General features: G+C 46.6%; 1 protein-coding gene across 1 annotated transcript in view; it reads left to right on the forward strand.

Moving 5' to 3' along the window:
* The window catches only part of TMEM163 (transmembrane protein 163), a 310,556-nt gene that overhangs the window by 194,180 nt on the left and 102,755 nt on the right, over positions 1–13,621 (forward strand). The window lies entirely within an intron of this gene.

Raw genomic sequence — 13,621 nt, forward strand, 5'->3', positions numbered from 1 at the left:
ATTGTAAATTATAGCAATGTAAAGGTTATAACTTAAATACTGTTCTTAAAATAATTAAGAATAAGAAAGATGTTTACAAATGAATAACTTGGAGTGTTTATTTACATGAGAACATTTCCGGTTTCAACTATCATCACATTACAATATATTTTGGTGGGTTTTCCCAAGTAGGCCTACTATCTATTTACTTATACTTGGGTGGAGGCACTGACAATAGGGATGTACAACACTTAGAGGAATGCTAAGGGTGGGTAAATTAGGTGTAACAGAGGTGTTAGTAACCTGGTGACCCTTTAGTGGTAAAAAGGGGGTTACATTTGGAGGCGTACTGCTGAGATGCGAATTATAAACTCAGGTGCAGGGCAGGTGCAGATTTAGCTTATTAGCCAACAGGGCTTAAATTTGAGGAAGGAGGCCTGTGAAAGGCGTAGTCGCTCCAGGGAGGAGTTGAGTATTATATGGGGATCTTACAGACCCTATAGAAATAAGGGATGAAGATGCAGGGTGAAGAATTTGAGTAGATGATGTCCAATCCTGTACCAGCAGAGCACCCTCTGTGGTTACAGGTGAGGACAAGGGACTAATCCTCAGGGAGATAGATAATGTAGTAGAGGAGATATGGGGACTGGCTATACTAGCATGATATGGGAGACTAGGAGTAGAGGTGACCGGTAGATAAATTGAGAGATGGAAATAGCCATGCTTTCATAGAGAATAGGAGAATATGTAGAAGTAGTCATGACCGGTATATAAATATAGTGAAAGACGGATGCAACCGTGCTTTCACAGAGAGTCGGGGGAGTAGATTATAGCCGGGAGCCATGGGGGCTGACCCTGAGGAGAAGACAGAAGGGGGGCCAGATGAGAGGTCCACCCTTAGGTGTAAGGGAAAGGTAGGGGGAGCAGAACGGAGTTCTGCTTCTCTAGAATAAAAGTAGAAATGTGAGGAGACTCACTAACAGAATGAGAGGGTAGTAGAGGATGCCACATATGTGACAGGAAATAGAGAGAGGAAGAATCCCCCGGTAGTAATGGCAGTGGCCAATAGAGGTAGTTTGAGTGATAATCTGGATGATAACCATGTATCATTCACAGATTATCAGGGGGAGTGTGTAACCCTGGTTAGGGTTACGGAGATAATTCATATATACAATTGAAACAGGTATATATTTTCATTCATCTATTTACAGCAAAATGCCATTTATGAGGTAAATGTTAAATATACTGTAGGGATAGATGTGATGTGATGTAAATATAAGTAAATATGTGGAAATGTATATACCCTGTGCATGTTAAATATCTATGATGCCAGAGGACTTTAGTGCTTCATGCTGCAGATACACATTTCACAGACATTGGTGATAGTTACAGAAGGGGGCGGAGTAATATAGATGGGAGTGAATCGGTTCCTGTCAGGAAAATAGGATCCGGTAAGGGGGAGGATATATAACAGCTGTTAGCAGCAGCTGAGAGGCAGTCTCCTGATCCCTCCCTCCAGTGCCTGCCCTCCTGTGACCCTGGCAGCCAGTGAGCGGTGATGGGCTGCTGGGCGCAGGGGGGCAGAGCCGGAGAGGGAGCCCAGCCGGAGCTGGGGAAGCAGGTGGACAGCAGTACTCACCCTGCCTTTGCTGGTGCAGAGGATAAATGCATTCCCAGCAGGTATCCCACTGTGCGGTTCTTTGTGGGAGTGATCGGGGTGATGACCTGGGAACTGGCTCAGAGGCAGAGGTCGTGGAGCAGCAGCGGTGGTCCCGGCAGCAGAGCAGTGCAGAGGGCCCGCTGGTGAGCAGAGGCTGTAAGTGGGTGAAGCCGCAGCACATCCCAGCAGCTTAGAGGCTGTATCCCAGGAGGAGGGGTGCATCTACAGTTAGGGAGGTGGAGCGGCAGTGGCTGTATCCGGTGGTCAGCGGTAGTTCCCTGCAGGACAGCCCAGCAGCAGTAATACAGAGGTGGGCTGCAGTTAGCAGAAAGAGGCCAGGGTTTCTCTGCAGATGGGAAGGTCGCTGATTGACAAGTTAGCAGTGGCAGCAGTGCCCTGCTAACAGTGAGTAAATATATACACTGCACTCACCAAGTATCTAGCTGACCGGCCCTCAAGAGAAGGTGGGAAGCTGCCTTAAAAGGAAAGTGCTGGGGGAGGAAGTAGACTTTACTGTTACCATCTGCATAGGAGCAGAAAGAAAGCATAAATTCCTGTTGAAGGGAAAGGAAGACTAGGGCACAGAGAATAAGGGTGTACACCCAAGTTACAGAAGTCACTTGCCTCATCTTGGGTCATATTTATCCTTTGGAAGGCATTAGTTTGACTGTCATCTGTATAAACTAAACTTGGATGATATAATGCAAACGTGAATTCAGGTGGTAGCTATGCGGTATCTAGTGTTATGCTTTGTTCTCATTGGAAACTATATTCTAAGTAACCACTTATTGCTACTACTGCCAGTCACTAACTGACTGTAAAAGAAAGACAATAATAGTTGGCTGCAGTGGACACAGACTTCTAATTCGTGCATACCAAGGATGGTAAAAGACAACTCTAGTGCTCTTACAGAGAGAACTGCTTCCCAGCCCATTTATATATATACCAACTGAAAGTTACAATATATTATTTATGTATAACAAATCTTATGCTGTAGAAAATATATGTGAAGCTCGGTGGCTCACAATGGTAGTTATATTGTTGTACATGAGAAGGGATCACACATTATAGTTTTAAGTGCAAAAGGAGAAAAAGAGGTTGATGTAATGCAAATTAATAGTATGTTATTGGTGCAAACTCATTAGAATGTATTCATTGTAAATTATAGCAATGTAAAGGTTATAACTTAAATACTGTTCTTAAAATAATTAAGAATAAGAAAGATGTTTACAAATGAATAACTTGGAGTGTTTATTTACATGAGAACATTTCCGGTTTCAACTATCATCACATTACAATATATTTTGGTGGGTTTTCCCAAGTAGGCCTACTATCTATTTACTTATACTTGGGTGGAGGCACTGACAATAGGGATGTACAACACTTAGAGGAATGCTAAGGGTGGGTAAATTAGGTGTAACAGAGGTGTTAGTAACCTGGTGACCCTTTAGTGGTAAAAAGGGGGTTACAGCATGATAGATACTGGCTTACTAATAATGTTTAGTAAATAAATTGAGGTGAAAAGCTAATAGTACACATTATATATATATATAGAGAGAGAGAGAGAGAGAGAGAGAGAGAGAGAGAGAGAACTCCAGACTGCCCAGCACTCTCCTTCCCATATAGTCATAAGTTGCCGCGGTGCACGCTGTAGTATTAAACACCTGGTTTCAAAGAGCAGCACTCAGCGGTCTTGTAAATAATGACTCTTCACAGCTTAATCAAGCAACGTTTTGGGCTTTTTATGCCCTTTGTCAGGCTGCATACATATCAAAAAGACATAATACAAATGCTCACCATAAATACCTGAGATCGTCACCTACCAGCGTCCGGGCCCCATTAGCAATCCTCCGCCTCGTGGGCTCGGTTTCCAGAAATGCCGGACATGCGTCACTGCACCACCTGACCGGAAGGTTGCCATGGTAACCCGGCGCCAGCCGGGGGGGATCGTACATACCACAAACATTATTATATCACCTATAAAGAAAAAGAGAAAGGAATAAGATGCAGAGGATAAAAGTGAATGAAGTGTACCAGAAAAATATAAACCCCAAATAAAAGTTGAAACATAAAAAAATGAATGAAAATATTATTAATGAAAAAAATCAATTAAAAAGTGAATCCATAAATAAGGGAGGCTAGTGCACTAGTGAGAGGAGAGCACATACATAGTTACCTAACAAGCTAAATATATAAATATCTCCCTAATGCAGCATATACTCGAGAATCAGAAGAAGACATTATAGTTAAGCTGATCGTTAAGTCCTCTTGGTCTAACAGTGTCCAGCAAGTGGATCCATTTCACCTCCAAAGTCATAAGCTTCTTATTTCTGTCTCCTCCCATCATCAGGGACATGGTCAATTACCATGTGTTTAAGGCTGGATAGATTATGTCTCAATTCAGCAAAATGCAGAGCCACGGGTTGTTCAGACCCCTTTCCACTGATGGCTGCTCTGATGGCAGATCTATGTAGGGCCATACGTTCCCTAAAGGAGCGCATGGTTTTCCCTACATAGCAAAGTCCACAAGGACATTTTATTAAATATATGACAAAAGAGCTTGTGCAGGTGAGTTGATGTCGTATTTTGAACTTGTATCCAGAATGTGGGTGAACAAAGTAAGTATCATGTGGCCACACGTTGTGCAGCCCACACATTTGTGACACCCATTTTTAGGTCTACATGTATAGTTGGATAATCTATTGTAGTCCGTGATATTAGACCGAACTACCCAGTCACTGATATTTTTGCCCCTTTTATAACATGATCTAATACTTGTCTTTCTGAGAGAGGGTAGATCTCGATCACTTTGTACCATTGGCCAAAGTTGGTTGTTAACCTTTTCTATGATGTCATGTGAAGTGGAGTATGTGTGTACCCAATTGATGACATCATCTGACTTTCTTTTTTGCATATGCTTCAGAGTATCTTCCCGAGCAATGAGATCCACCTTATTTTGAGCTGAGAGTAATTGTAATTCAGAGTAACCTCTATGTTCAAATTTTTCAACATATTATTCATTTCCTCCTCCAGAATTTTAGGGTCACTGGTGATCCTCTTCACTCTCAGTAGTTGTGAGTATGGTAAGCTGTTAATTGTTGACTTCGGGTGGAAACTATCTGCTCTCGAAAGGGTATTTCTATCCGTTGGTTTAGAAAATATTTTTGTAAAGATTTTCTTATCTTTCACTGAAATAGTGACGTCCAGAAAATTATTTTTTTCTAAGCTCATTTGATGTGTAAACTTGATTGTGTGGTCCAATGCATTAATGTTCTCTATAAGATCTATTAGCTCATTGCATCTCCCCTTCCAAAAAAGTAATACATCATCTATGTATCTGTTGTAGAAGAGAATACTTTCCCGTGTGTCTCTATTGAAGAAAACTTCCTTCTCGACCTCTGCCATATATGCATTGGCGTATGTCTGTGCTACGCTACGTGCGATCCCATTGCACATCCGCTTTTTTGTTGGAAGTATTGCCCGTCGAAATAGAAATAATTTCTTCTCAGGGATAAATCCAGTAGCATTAGAAAAAACTCAACCTTACAGTAGCCCTTGATATAAATCATTATTGGTGATTAGGTTTCTTACCGCTTCCACCTCTCCTGTATGGGGCATATTGGTATATAAGCTAGATATTTCTAGCGTACATAACCATGTCTCAGTAAGTATCTCGTCTAGTTCTGCCAGACAGAGTATAAGTTCCATAGTATCCTTTAGGTAAGTATTCCCTGCTTGGACGCAGGGTTGTAAAAAATAGTCTAAATAGACTGTGATGTTGCTGAAAAGAGAGTCCTTTGCTGAGACTATAGGGCGTCCAGGGGGATGGGTGAGGCTCTTATGGATCTTGGGTAAGGTGTAAAGTAATGGTACCCTTGGTTGTTCGTTTGTTAAGTATTTATATACATCTTCTGTAATGGTTCCTCCATTTAATGCCGCCCCAAGTAGATTGTTTATTTCGCTCATTGGCTGGGACTCACGTGGAGAGGCCGCTCATTGGCTAAGCCCACGTGGGTCCCAGCCAATGAGCGTCCACTAACGGAAGCCGCCGCTGATTGGCTGGCGCCCCAGCACTAATGATTGCTCAAGCCCGGAGCTGTCATTAGCGTCTTGTTACAGTGTCTCCTGGGCTCTCTTTGGAATACTGCGGAGAACATGGTGGGACAAAAGGTGAGTATTTTAATCTTTTTTTCAGGTAGAACCATGGGATACTTTACGTTGAGAAGGGGACATGAACATCTGGGAGCAGATAAGTATGTGTGTATGTATGTAAGTAATAAATCTTTATTTTCACGGTGTGTGTTTTTTTTACACATTTCTTTACAGGTGAACTACAGGTACCAATGGCCCTTTAATGCCCCGCCTGCTGGTACTTGTGGTTCTCAAAGTACCAGCATGCGGGGGAGGCTTGCTGGGACCTGCAGTTCTACTGTAAAGACAATGTTGTTAATTCAATTTTTAACACTACACCTACACTATCAACCCACCGCCCAGGGGTGGCGGGGACAGCCCCGGGCTATCAGCCTAGGCCAGGGGTGCCCTGGAGAGGGGGTTCCCTTTATTGGAGGGGTCGCCAACTCCCCAGGGATCCCTGGCCTGGGCTGACTAGCGGTCACAGCTGATGCTCTGGCTGGGGGGCCCGGTGAAAGGGCACCCCTGGCTGTGGCATCAGCCCCTCGCTAGAAAGGGTCCAGTGCTGGTTTTAATTTTAGGGGTACCCCTATGCAAATTTTTGACCCCCTATAATTAAAACCAGGACTGGCCCTGCAGCCTGGTGCTGGTACCTAATTTACGGTGGAACCCTACTCTGTTTGTTCCCCGTAATTTTAGGTACCAGGACAGACTGGCAAGTACGGTGCTGGTTAAGCTTTGGGGGGAGACCCTATGTTGTTGGGTTTTTTTTTAATATTTAACCCGTTTTTTTACAGGTATTAAAACACACAAGCAGCTTACACAAATCTCACTGATATGTGCAGGCTGCTTGCTGGGGTGAGTTTTGCAAAGAGAAAACACTGCAATCTCGAGTAATCTCATCTAAACTCTCATCTATAAGATTTGTTCCTATCTCTGGTACATAAAACTAGTCTTTTATTTCTGTAACTTTTGCTCTAGTCCCAATTTTTAAGTGGGCTTTAATTGTTCCAACTTTTGTAGTAAGGACTTAATTGCCAATCCCTTGATTGTGATAGATTCACATGCAACTGCAACTTGGTGAACCATTCCTTATTGCAACTGAGTTGCACCTGATTGACCAACAACATTTTCTGCGGTTACCTGTAATATTCAAGGCTGATTCCTCTTTACTGTTGCATTTCTTGCTTTGTATAGGATTTACATTATTTTGCCCGCACACAATTGCATTGTTTTTTCACTTTTTGAGCTCTATTTACTACAATCCGCATTGGTAATGCAGATTGTAGTGTGATATTACCGACTGAATTCGCATTGCGAATTCAGGCAATATCACAGGGATTTTCTACAAATCCCTTTCAGGGGCAGAGCTTGCGAGAAAGCTCTGTCCCTGCGAATCCCCTCAGCACTCTAGTCACGGTATTTTCGGAAAAAAATACAGTGACAAGTGACCCTCTCATGTGCTGACCGGCCGCCGCTGCTACCCCCCGGCGCTAAGCCCCGCCCCCGTCGCCAAGCCCTGCCCCCCGCGATCACGACCCCCCCCTCTCCCTTAATTACACTTAACTCCATGATCCTGGCTCCGGTGATGTCCTCCATGTTCTCTGGACGGCTGACATCCCATACTGCACTGGGACCCTTGTCAGGTGACGACCGGGCTGCAGTGCAGCATGGGAGACCAGCTGACCGGAGAGAGGACATCACCGGAGCCCCGTCCCTGGAGTCAAGTAAGTTTGGGGTTTTTTTAACTTTTTTTTTTACTGTGAATCAGTGTGGGGGTCTGTTTAGACCACACAGCTGATCACTGGGGCCGGCTCCGGGCTCTGCTCTCCCCGTCAGAGCGGAGCAGGAGTCCGGTAACTAGGACAAAATGACAGGGGGGCACCACAATAGGGGAAGGCTAAGTGGGTGTGGCCACATAGCAAGGGGTGTGGCCTCATAGCAAGGGGCGTGGTCTCATCGGGAATGCCATACTCACGAGCCACGTCCTAGTTTTCATTATGCTGCGGCATGGAGTACATACAATTACCAAGGCCAAGATAGTTTATGTCTTACCTGCCAGCTGGTCTTCTAAGCTCCATTGGTAGTTGTCTAAATCTTGGGAAGTTTCAGACCTTTTTGGAAAAGAGAGAGGTAATAACATTTCAAAGTGTCAAATAATTTAAATCCCTCCCCATGAATCTGCAACTGCCAGCCAACATAAAGCATTAGAATGCATAGATCTCTCTCATTGCCCTCTCCCTACCCATATCTATATAACTACCACCTCCATAGCCATAGGCGAAACTAGAGATCTGGTAATGGGTGGTCCCATATTTAGCATGTCAGATATTGTGTTACTGTTTCTTGGGAAAAAAAATGGTATCACACACACCAGTGGCATCTGTCCCCATGGTGTTACCCTGTGTGGGGAGGGCCGTTGTGTGTGCGGCATAGGCACGTGCCGCCGAAAAGGGGGCGTGGCCTCATGGACAGGGTGCGTGGTCACTTGGGAAGGGGTATGGCCTTGCCGCCCAAACCCCAGTGGTCCGGTGTGGTGGGGGGTGCCAGGAGTATGGGTGAGCACTATGCAGTGCCGGCTCCCTCACACCGTCAGGGGCCGAGTGCTGCAGTTAATGCTACAGTGCAGCAGCCAGCTCCTGTCACCTTGGTGTCACCCCTCAGCGGGTTTTTAGGGCCCCAGTTAGTTTGAAAGTCTTTTCTTACCTATATGGTGGTTTTTCTGCAACGGGGAACCTCTTCGGAATTTGAGCCTCACTGGGCATCGTCTTCAGCAGGTATTCACTATTCATGTAGGAGATCACATTGTCTGGAAGATGCCTGTTTACGTAGAAATATAACCCCTGTCACCATCATAACCAGATAATATATACTGTAGTAACAGAAGGTTTTCTGCAGGAAAAATGTGAATATCCCTGATCAAACTTCTGTGTCTCTCCAGACTCCCCTGTGTAACTCCAGACCCCCCAATGTCTCCATCCCCAGGCCCCCGTGATTCTCCAGGCTCTCTGTCTATTTATCTCCAGGCCTCCTTGTCTCTCACCCGGACCCCCTGGGCATCTCCATCCCCAGAACCCCCTCTATATTTCCATCCTCAGGCCCACCTGTGGCTCACAGCCTCATTCCCCCAGCCCCAGTGTGCATCTTTCAGCCCCATTCTCCCGGCCCCAGTGTGCGTCTCTCAGCCCCATTCCCCCGGCCCCAGTGTGCATCTCTCTGCCCCATTCCCCCGGCCCCAGTGTGCATCTCTCTGCCCCATTCCCCCGGCCCCAGTGTGCGTCTCTCAGTCCCATTCCCCCGGCCCCAGTGTGCATCTCTCTGCCCCATTCTCCCGGCCCCAGTGTGCGTCTCTCAGCCCCATTCCCCCGGCCCCAGTGTGCATCTCTCAGTCCCATTCCCCTGGCCCTAGTGTGCATCTCTCTGCCCCAGTGCATCTCTCAGCCTCATTCCCCCGGCCCCAGTGTGAATCTCTCTGCCCCAGTGCATCTCTCAGCCTCATTCCCCTGGCCCTAGTGTGCATCTCTCTGCCCCAATGCACCTCATTTCCCCAGCCCCAGTGTGCGTGTCCCTGCCCCAGTGCTAACGCCCCCCGGCCCCAGTGTGCATCTCTCAGCCCCATTCCCAGTGTGCGTCAGCGTCATTCCCTAGCCCATGTCACCCCAGCCCTGTGCAGTCAGCTCAACCTTGCCCCCCCAGCCCCCTGTTCAGTCAGCTCCAATCCCCCCAGACCCCCTCTTTCTCACATCACTGAGCCTTTTCAGCACAGACTCCTCTCACATCACTGACCCCTCTCACTTCTAAACACAGACCCCCTCTTTCTCACATCAGTGACCCCTCTCACCTCTCAGAACAGACCACCCTCTCAGCACAGACCCCTCTTTCTCACAACACTGACCCCTAACAGCACAGATGCCCTCTTTCTCACATCACTGACCCCTCACAGCACAGATCCCCTCTTTCTCACATCACAGACCCCTCTTTCTCACAGCACAGACCCCCTCCTCACAGCACAGGCCCCCTCTCACAGCACAGACCCCCATCATAGCACAGATCCCTCCCCACAGCACAGACCTTCCCCCTCACAGCACAGACCATTGGGTTACCTTTGGCAGCCCCCTTGTGACCCCCCCCTCACAGCACAAATCCCCCCCTCACAGCACAGACCCCCCTTCACAGCACAGACCCCCCCCCTCACAGCACAAACCTTCCCCCTCACAGCACAGACCATTGGTTTAACTTTGGCAGCCCCCTTGTGACCCCTTACTCATCTTCAGCAGCCCCCTTGTGTCCCCGCAGCCCTCCGTCTGTGTCTCCAACCTTAGCTGCCCACTTACTTATCCGCAGCAGCCCCTTGTGTCCCTAGCAGCCCCCACACTTACCTTCGCAAGTCCGCATTGTGGTTCCCGGCTCCCGTTAAGCGGCTCCAGCCCTCCTCTCTTTCTCTCTTTCAGCGTCGCGCGTGACGTCATGAGGTCATGCGCGCCAGACCTGTAACAAAAAAAAACTTTATTGGCTGCGGCGACGGCGGACTTCTAGTAGCTGCACGGCCCGGGGAGGGCTGATACAGCAGTCTCTTCCTGACGCTGCCGGGCAAGTGCAGCTACAGTAAAAAAAAAATCTTCTCCTAAACAAAGTTCTTTGAATTTGGGGGCAAAAAAGTACAAAGTGGGGGGACAAGTTTGCAAACTTGCGAAATAAGGTTCTGGGGGTGCACTAAGAAGGGGTCAAGTGTTTTTGGGATTGCAGGTGCTTTTATGATGATGGAAAATTGCAATTATTGAAACTGCACTTTAAGATGCTAGCACCCATTTTCAGGTACCCCAAATTTGACAGGACTACTTAGCTTCTCCAAAGAATACTGCTTTATGGTATTCTTCACCATTTGTGCAAATACGCTAATTAGTGGCAATTGTGCGAACTTAAGTACCCCAAACTTTTATTACGGCTAATCGGTCACTACTACATTGATCCCCAATGTTTCTGCATCTTTTTGGGGGGTTCAGGCTGATTTCCTCGATTCTGACACCACTTTTCGCCTGTTCTGACTTCTCGTGTCTCCGTTTTCGCGTCTTTTGGAATTCAATAGGGCGAATCGCGGGTACGTGCACAATAAGTTTCCGTGGCTAAAATACGCGATGTTGGCGAAAAGTCCGGCATGCGAAAATTTATCGCGTACGTGAAACTAATTGAATACAGGCCATAGAATGAAATAAAGACAAGCAGACAACTGTTAGATGACTGGTGTAAAGGAATGGTTGCTATTACCCTAGACTTTTTCTGTTGAGTCCCAATGTATGAGGATATGCTGGTTTTTACTTGTAGATCTCCTTGAATCATGTGCGAGCACCTCATCTGTGTGTGGACGGTAGTCAACCGAGGTCATATGTATCACCCAACATGTTTTATCTTCACAGACATTTTCAAGGATGCCAGAGAAAAAAAATATAGACTTTCACTGGTATTTTGTGACAGTAGGCAAACATATATTCATGGTAGTTTCAATAAGTATATACATTATAGCTAGAAAATCAGTTCTGGTTAAATCTGTATCCCAGTTGGTGGGTGCAATAGACAGGTTTAGAACCACTGATTTGAAACAAAGTACTAAAGTGGAGGAAATGATGGCATAAGTAAGGAAAGGGAGAGTACATGTGGGAAGAGGGTGCAGCTCATGATAGTTTACAATATACAGGGGAGACAAGGTCTTTGGGGATTAGGAGGAGAGCTGGTAGGCTTTCATAAAGAGTTGGGTTTTGAGAGGCCGTTTGAAGCTTTGGAGAGAATTGAGATCTAATGAAGGGGAGTAGCATGGGTGAAGTTCTAGTGGTGGGAGTGGAAAGAGGTAATCTATTGGAAATAGAAGCAGTGGTTATTACCAGAGCAATGAGGGCAGGCAGGAGTGCAGAGACTAGAAATGTTGGGGGATTAGATTTGGGCTTTATAGGTGAGTGAAGAGTTTCAAGTGTACTCTGTGGGGAAGGAGAGCCAGTGTAGTGCCTGGTAGAAAGGGTTGGGGTAAAAATGAGCTGACCAGCAGCATTAAGGATGAGGTGCAGAGAGGAAGGGCAGAAGCTAAATAGGTGGTTGCAGTAGTCCAAAAGACCTGTGGAAGGGATGAGAGTCTTAATGCCATCCATGGAGAGAAATGGTCTGCTCCTTGCGATGTCACGAGGGTAGAAGTGGCATGAATGGAGAGGGTGGGTTTGAAAGAGAGGAACGAGTCAACAATAACATATGATGGGGAGGGGCAGACAAGAGAGTTGAAGATAATAAAGAGACAACAGCGTTGGTTGACTGGGATGATATAAACATGTTGCATAAAGACTTTTTCAGGTATCTGGTTAATGGGATATGGATCTGAGGAGGCTAGATGTGACAGCTAGATGCACAGAGTCCCGGGCATGAGGCAAGGGAGCTTTTCTAGAGGGAGACAGCTCAACCATGGTAGGAGACGTGGAAAATGGTGGAGATGAGTGAGTTTAGTAAGCAGGAGAAAGTATCAGTGTCAATTGTCTCAAGTTTTCGTACTGAGCGGCACTGTGCTCACGGGGGCTGCTGACAGCTCTTCTGGGCCCAGGTACAAGGAGAGGGCGTGGCCAACCCGGGAAAGTGTGGGCAGACCCTCTCCTTACAAAAACAAAAATAATTTACATGTTCACGGACACGAAGTGACCATGCGGGCTGCACACGAGTGCGCCAATGTCTGGGGGTGGAGCGCAATCATTATTCCCCACACATAATGCAGGGAGAGAGAGTACTGACAGTTAGGTCTAGACTTGGGTGCTGCAAGGGACCTCTAACGTCACCCCCATATGACCCGCGACCAAAGGGGGAGGGGCAAGGATCAGATCGGGGGGCCAAAACTGGCTCCTCGTGGGCTCGCTTTGCTCGCCACGCTTCGGGCACAGTGGCTCGCTATGCTCGCCACAAAAATATATTCCCCATCTATACCCACATGGATGGTATCACTGGAGTGGTCCATCCCTTCTGCAGCAGTCACGTGGTTGCGACTTCAGAGCGGTCCCTTATCTAACTAGGATCTAGCAGCAACCGAGGACTGACTGCTGCTGCAGCATCCTCTCTCCCTAGCACAGCGTGGCAGCAGCGGATGTGTTGGGCTGGGGGGAGGGGCTGCTGCAGCAGCAGTCAGTCCTCTTTATCCCTGCCTAAAGTAAAGAACTGGCGATGGCGGGGGTTTGGGCTGCAGGACATGGGCTCCCGCCGGGCCCTTTTAACAGGCACAGGCCCGGGTAAATAGTAGTATCCTCCCCCCACCCTCTTGGCGCCTTTGACTGTGCTAAATTGTAAATATTGAAGTCCAACCTCCTGCCACTTCAGAATTGCCCTTTTCAATATAATAAACCTTTTCTTTCTTTTCTGGTGTAGTTTAATTTACGGTTTACATTTATCAGGAGAATGAAGGACATCTGGATTGACCTGTCACTTTTGTTTGTTTGAAGTTTTTTTTACATCGTGCAAATTGCACAAAATAATGAGCTTTACCAGCAAGATCAGTTGATTTTAAACTCTTTTGATTTGACATAAGTCAATTACACCATGCAAAGCTGCAGAGGCACAGTGCATAATCCTTGTTGGCGACGTTATGCTGCTGACTTTTAACAGATGTGACTAGTTTTCCACCAAAATGATCATGTCGACATTCAGAACATTATGGTGTTGACATACTGAATGTTGACATCCTGACTGGAATCCGTGTTAGTTTTACAAGATGGTGGCATTTCTAGCAGCTAGTTGGAAATGAGGCTTTATGCAAAATTCTGTGCAATTTGATAACTATCACCCAAATTTGGATAAATCAGTGCAAACACAAGTTGTTAAGTTTCCTACAGT

Source organism: Taudactylus pleione, unplaced genomic scaffold, assembly GCF_031769625.1.
Source record: "Taudactylus pleione unplaced genomic scaffold, aTauple2 ptg000122l, whole genome shotgun sequence".
NCBI lineage: Eukaryota > Metazoa > Chordata > Amphibia > Anura > Myobatrachidae > Taudactylus > Taudactylus pleione.